Source organism: Octodon degus, unplaced genomic scaffold (assembly GCF_000260255.1).
Source record: "Octodon degus isolate 3935 unplaced genomic scaffold, OctDeg1.0 scaffold00013, whole genome shotgun sequence".
Classification (NCBI taxonomy): Eukaryota; Metazoa; Chordata; class Mammalia; order Rodentia; family Octodontidae; genus Octodon; species Octodon degus.
In genome coordinates this window covers 15,294,782-15,301,861 of record NW_004524589.1, presented here as the reverse complement: position 1 = coordinate 15,301,861, position 7,080 = coordinate 15,294,782, and the positions used below count along the sequence as shown (strand labels likewise).

Below are 7,080 nucleotides of genomic sequence, written 5' to 3'. Positions count from 1 at the left end.
TATGATATAAGAATTATATCTATGATATAAGAATTAAATAGGTGGTTCATTAAAAAACAGAATTATGGCTATTGAATTTTTAAGGACTATTTGTGTTCAAATTAACAAGCTACGCTCAATGGTCATGAGTATACATGTTAACATGCTTTTAATATTCAAATGTAAGTTAACTACTTTTTTGGATATGATGATCCTATACAAAGACTTTTAAAACTGAGATGACATCTTGATAAGAAAATAATGAACAGATGACATCTTCGAAACAGTCCCAACAATTGATAAATGTTATCATATTGACTCTAAATGGAGATTTTTTAAGAGCAAAAATGAAAATCTTTATTTTTATTTTTTTTAAATAATTTTGTTGAGAAACAAATAGCAATAAGACAGTTTCAAAACCGATTAGTAGGACAGGTTCAATACTTAATACATTGCATATTGTTGTCTTACTGATTACTCATTGTACAAGATGCAGACATGATATCCTATCCACAAACACTATTAGAACAAAATTTCTATTCATTGAATTAAGAGAATGTAGCTGTATTTCTATTGTAACTATTTTGAATATATATTTACAAAATAGTTGTTCATTTGGATCCCTTTTTTTCTTTACTTTTGTCAGAGAAAAGTATTCCATTGTCATTTAAATATTATAGGTGCGTAAATTCAGAAAACATTCCAATATAGTCCAGTAGTTCATAATAGTAGTGGGTTTTCCATGAGACTGGCAAAGTCAGTAGTTGATGACTTGAGCATTTTACAGCTCAGCATGTTAATATAGTTTTACTTTTTATACTTTGTTTTATACTTTTCTGCTGGATAGCTAAGACCAAGATAAAGCAAGACCTATATAACAAGAAATGTAGCTTTTGTATCTGATAAGATCAGTCAAATCCCTCAGGATTTATCCTGAAACTCTGTACCAGAGTTTGTATTCCTTTGTCAGTGTCAGCCTTGTGGTTGAGTCACGGCCATTGCTTGACCAATTTGCTCTCTGTGAAAGCCTGACAGAATGTTTTCTCTCCAGACCCAGTCCAAGCACAGGCCCTGTGAGTGTGTAGGAGAGTTTCCAGCTACCCTGCACCAGCGGGTCCTGCTATTGGTTCCAGCCCAGACGCAGTGCGGGTGCGACCCTCTTCCACTCCCTAGGGACACCCCCCACCACTCTGCAGCACCTCCCCACCCCGCCCACCGAGTAGGAATTTCTGCTGCATTCCCTGAACCTCCAGACCCAGTCCTAGCTCTACCCTGTGAGTGTGTGGGAGAACTTCCCTCTACCCTGTGCCAGCGGGACCTACTACTGGTCCCAGCCCAGGCACAGCGTGGGGGAGACCCTCTTTCATCCCCTTGGAACGCCCCCCACCACTCCACAGCACTTCCTCTAACCCGCACGCCTAGCAGGAAATTCTGCCACGCTCTGGGAACCCCCAGACCCAGTCCTAGCCCAGGCCCTATGAGTATGTGGGAGAGCTGTCCCTCCTTGTCCCCTCCAGGCTCAGCTCAGGCCTGGCATGCAGGCCTGGGGGTGAAGTCCTGCAGCTGCAATCCCTGCACAGAGTGCAGAGGATAGAACCACCCAGCTAGTCCAGGAGCAGAACATCTTGCCAGAGGGGTACAATAGGTTCACCCCAAGGGCAGCAAAAGGAAGGAGCTGAGCACAGCAGGCAGACCCAAGCCAGCACAGCTGAATAAATCTAAACTTTGTAGATCTACACCTGAACTGCAGTATGTGCTAAGGTTATAACTACAACAAAGATCTACAACAAAATTCAGAAGACAGTGCTACACAAAATGACAAGAAGGAACAAAATGCAACCTCAGAACCCAAGCCCACCCATAACAAGGGCAGAGGACAATAACACAGAACAAATTGAGAATCACACAACTGAAGGAAATGAGTCAATGGCTTCTGAAATAATGAAACAGCTGCAGAAAGGTATAGAGGAACTCAGATTGAAAATAAAAAAAAAAGAAATCCCTGAATTAATAACATATGCAGTAAAGAATCAAATGCAGAAACATATGCAGGAAAACCAATGCCCACTCAGAACAACTGCAGAGGACACTAGCTCAGTTCAAATGCATGAATTAATAGCGTCGATAGTAAATAAGAAACAGCAGAAAGTTATAGAGGAAATCAGAGCACAATTCTTTTCTGAAATAAAAACAGAATTCTCAGAACTCATAGCATCTGAAGTAAAGAAGCAACTATAGACACATAGGGAGGAAACCCAGTCTAAAAAAACACTGCAGTAAAAGAATTTATAACTGCTTCTAAAGAAGACATTGATGAAAAAAATAGAGGAGATTAGAAAAATGACGGATTCCTTGAATGAGCAATACAGGAAAGAAATAGATCGCATGAAGCAGAGTCAAAGAGATATAGAGGAAATTAAAATCTCAATCACAAGCTTGCAAAACCATTTAAATGAAAGTGAAGACAGTTTCAGATCTTGGAGATGCTGATGCAGCTAGTGAAAATGTAAGAAAGGATCTCTTAAAAACAACGAGGATGCAGGAAAGAATAATCCATCACCTGCAAGATGATGCAAAGATGAACAATGTGAGAATAATAGGCATCAATGAGAAAGAAGGAGTCAATACAAATGACATTAAAAAATATGGGCAGAGGTAATAGCAGAAAACTTCCCAAATATGAGGAAACAATCTGACATTCAGGTAACCGAAGCATACAGAACGCCAAGTAACCTCAACCCAATGAAAAACACACCTAGACATATGATAGTCAAGATCCCAGAAAATCAGTACAACAATAATATACTGAAAGCTGCTGAAGAAAAGAAGCAGATAACATTCAAAGGAAAACCCATCAGAATAACAGCTGACTTCTCTTCACAAACCATGAAGGCAAGAAGAGCATGGAGCAGAGTACTTCAAGTCCTCTATGAAAACAAATTACAGCCCAGACTACTATACACAGCATAACTCTCCTTCAAATTTGATGGAGAAGTAAAAACTTTCATGACAAAGAACAGCTAAAGAATTTCATGATGACAAAGCCAGCCCTACACAGGATACTGAAAGATGTTGTAGAGAGGAACCAAAATGATCAGAACTCCACGAGTGAGATCAGAAGCAACCAACTAAATAGGGCAAGCAATTAAACACAGGTGAAAAAGCAGTAAATGACAACAGGTAAATAACATGTCAATCATAAGTAAATACATCTCAATTCTAACCATCAATGTAAATGGACTCAATTCACCAATTAAGAGAAATAGACTGGCACAGTGTATTAGGAAGCAAAATCCAACAATATGCTGTATACAAGAAACACATTTAACTCATGAAGACATTGATAGGCTGAATGTCAAAGGATGGAACACAATACTACATGCCCCAGCACCTCAGAAAAAAGCAGGGGTAGCAATTCCATTCTCAGACAGTCTCAACTTCAAACCAACAATGATCAAGTGAAATAAAGAAGGTCACTATATACTGGTTAGGGGAAAAATTCAAGAGAAAGATATAGCACTCATAAATATGTATGCACCAAACATGGGAGCACTAAACTATATAAAGCAAATCTTAATGGATATTAAAAATCTAATGTCCAATAGCACAATTTTAACAGGAGACCTTAACACACTCTTATATCCAAAAGATAGGTCAACCAGTCAAAAACTTAGCAAAGAAATAACAGACTGAACCAGAGCTTGAAATAAATGGACTTGGTGTACATGTACAGAGTGTTCCACCCAAACACAGTTGAATACATATTTTTCTCAGCTGCACATGGGTCATTTTCTAAAATAGACCACACACTGATCCACAGGTCATGGTTAAGGATATATAAGAAAATAGAAATTATACCATGCACATTGTCTGCCCACAGTGCAATGAAACTGGAAACAAATGACAAAAAAAACCAGAAAAAATCCTTAAATACATGGAAATTAAATGACACCCTACTCAGCAACAAATGGGTCTCAGATGAAACTAAAGAAGAAATTCAACAATATCTACAATTCAATGAAAATTCAAGCAAAACTTATAGTAATTTATTGGATATGATGAAAGCAGTTCTCAGAGTGAAATTCATAGCTGTGAACACACCCATTAGGAAAACAGAATGGGAACAAATAAATACCCTAATGATACACCTTCAACAACTAGGAAAGGAAGAGCAAACCAAACACAGAGCCCAGATGGGAGGAAATCATAAAGATTAGAGCAGAAATTAATTCAATTGAGACAAAGAAAACAATTCAAAGAATTAAAAAAGCAAAAAGCTGGTTCTTTGAAAGATTAAATAAAATCGATAAGCCCCTAGCTAACCTCATCAAAAAGAGGAAAGAAAAATTCAAATACAAGCAATAAGGAATAAAAAGGGTGTAATTACCACAGACCCTGTGGAAATTCAGAAGGTTATCAATAGCTACTTTGAGAATCTTTACTCTCACAGAATAGAAGACACAGAAGAAATGGACAGATTCCTAGAAAGGTACAAATTACCACAACTGAATCGGCACGATATGACCACTTTCAATAGCCAAAAAACAGCCAATGAAATATGAGATGTAATTAAAAACCTACCAGCAAAGAAAAGTCCAGTCCTAATGGATTCACAGCTGAATTCTACAAGACATTTTCAGAATATGTAGTCCCTATACTCCTCAAACTCTTCCATGAAATTGAAAACAAAGCCATCCTCCCAAAATCATTCCTGGAAGAAAGTATTATACTGATACAAAAACCAGGGAAAGACACAACAAAGAAAGAGAACTACAGGCCTATCTCCCTCATGAACATAGATGCCAAAATCAATAAAATTGTGGCAAATAGAATACAGCAAATTATCAAGAAGATCATACACAATGACCAGGTAGGATTCATCCCAGGGATGCAACGATGGTTCAATATTCGCAAATCTATAGATATAATACACTATATCAATAGATCAAAAACTAAAAATCACATGATCATCTCCATTGATGCAGAAAAGGCTTTTGACAAAGTGCAACACTGATTTATATTCAAAGTCCTACAGAAAATTGGCATAGATGGCCTCTACTTCAATCTGGTAAAAGCCATTTATGAAAACCCAACAGCTAACATAATCCTAAATGGGGAAAACCTGAAATCTTTTACTCTTAAATCTGTTAGAAGACAAGGATGTCCTCTATCATCACTCCTATTCAATACGGTTCTGGAAACATTAGCTACATCCTTTAGAAAAAAAAAGAAATAAAAGGAATAAGAATATGCAAAGAAGAAGTTAAATTATATTTATTTGCAGATGACATGATACTTTACTTGGAAGACCCAAAAAACTCCACCAAGAAGCTACTAGAATTAATACAGAAATTCAGTAGCTTAGCAGGTTATAAAGCCAATACCCAAAAGTCAATAGCATTCCTCTACATAGACAACAAACACACTGAGAGGGAAATTATAGAAACAATACCTTTTACAATAGCTCCGAGGAAAAAGAAATACCTTGGAATTAATCTAACTAAAGAAGTCAAAGATCTTTTTAAGGAAAATTACAGTAATCTTAAAAGAGAGATCATAGAGAATTTCAGAAAATGGAAATATTCCATGCTTTTGGATAGGAAGAAACAACATTGTGAACATGGCCATACTCCCAAAATTGTTGTACAGATTTAATGCAATCCCTATCAGACTACCACAACATACCTCACAGACCTAGAGAAATCATTCCTAAAATTTATCTGGAACCAGAAAAGACCTAGAATATCAAAAGCAATTCTGGGCAATAAAGACAAGCATGAGGCATTACAATTCCTGACTTGAAATTATACTACAAGGCTACTGTGATAAAATCAGCATGGTACTGGCAACAAAGCAGAAGTGAAGAGCAATGGAACAGATTAGAAGACGCTGAATCCCCTACAAACACACTCAGCCACGTTATCTTTGACAAAGGGGCCAAACATACTCACTGAAAAAAGCCTTTTTGACAAATGTTGCTGGAAAAACTGGCTCTCTACATGCCAAAAACTCAAACTTGATCCAGGTCTATCACCATGCACTAAACTAAAGTCAAAATGGATTAAAGATCTTAACATTCAAGCAGAGACACTAAATCTCATGGATTAGAAAGTAGGAGGAACTCTTGAAGACATAGGGGTAGGCAAAGAGTTCATGAACAGATATCAAATTGCAGGGGAAACAGGTGAAAGAATTAACAACTGGGATCTCCTCTTACTGAGAAGTTTTTTCATGTCAAAAAAATTACCAACAAAGTGAAAAGGCAACCCACAAATTTGGAAAAAATCATGACAAATAAGTACTCAGAAAAAAGGTCTGCTCTCTAGAATTTATAACGAACTAAAAAACACCAGGGCCCCAAAATCTGAAGATCCAATCCAGAAATGGGCATCTGAGATGAACACACACTTCTCAGAGGAAGAAATTAAAGAAGCGAATAAATATATGAACAAATGCTCTATATCACTAGCCATCTGCGAAATGCAAATTAAAACAACATTGAGATATCATCTCACCAGAGAGAGAATGGCCATCATAACGAAATCACCCAACAACAAATGTTGGAGAGGCTGTGGGGGAAAAAGGAACCCTTCTCCAATGCTGGTGGGAATGTAGGCTGGTGCAACCATTATGGAAATCACTGTGGAGACTCCTTAGAGAAGTTGGACTGGAAATCTCATTTAAACCAGCTATTCCTCTACTGGGAATTTTCCCAGAGGATCTGAAAGCATCACATCATAGTGATATATGTGTGCCTATGTTTATAGCAGCATAATTTGTGATAGCCAAATCTTGGAAACTACCAAGATGCCCATCACCTAAGGAATGGTTGAAAAAGATTGGTATTTTTACACAACGGAGTATTATTCAGCTATTAAGAATGATAAACTCGAAGGCTTTATATTGAAGTGGATGCTACTTGAACAAATACTCATAGGTGAAATAAACCAGACACACATGTGTAAATATCGAATAGTTTCCCTAGTATAAGAACTCAAAAGAAGAAATCCAAATAGAAAGGTATAATACAAGTAAAAGGAAAGCAGGATCTCAAGGACTAACTAATCAAGAGAGGGAAAGGAGAAGAGCTAGGAAACATGA

General features: G+C 37.2%; 1 protein-coding gene across 1 annotated transcript in view; it reads right to left on the bottom strand.

The window, feature by feature from the left end:
* The window catches only part of LOC101577917 (homeobox expressed in ES cells 1-like), a gene marked incomplete at its 3' end in the record, with an annotated part of 18,177 nt that overhangs the window by 4,137 nt on the left and 6,960 nt on the right, over positions 1 to 7,080 (bottom strand). The window lies entirely within an intron of this gene.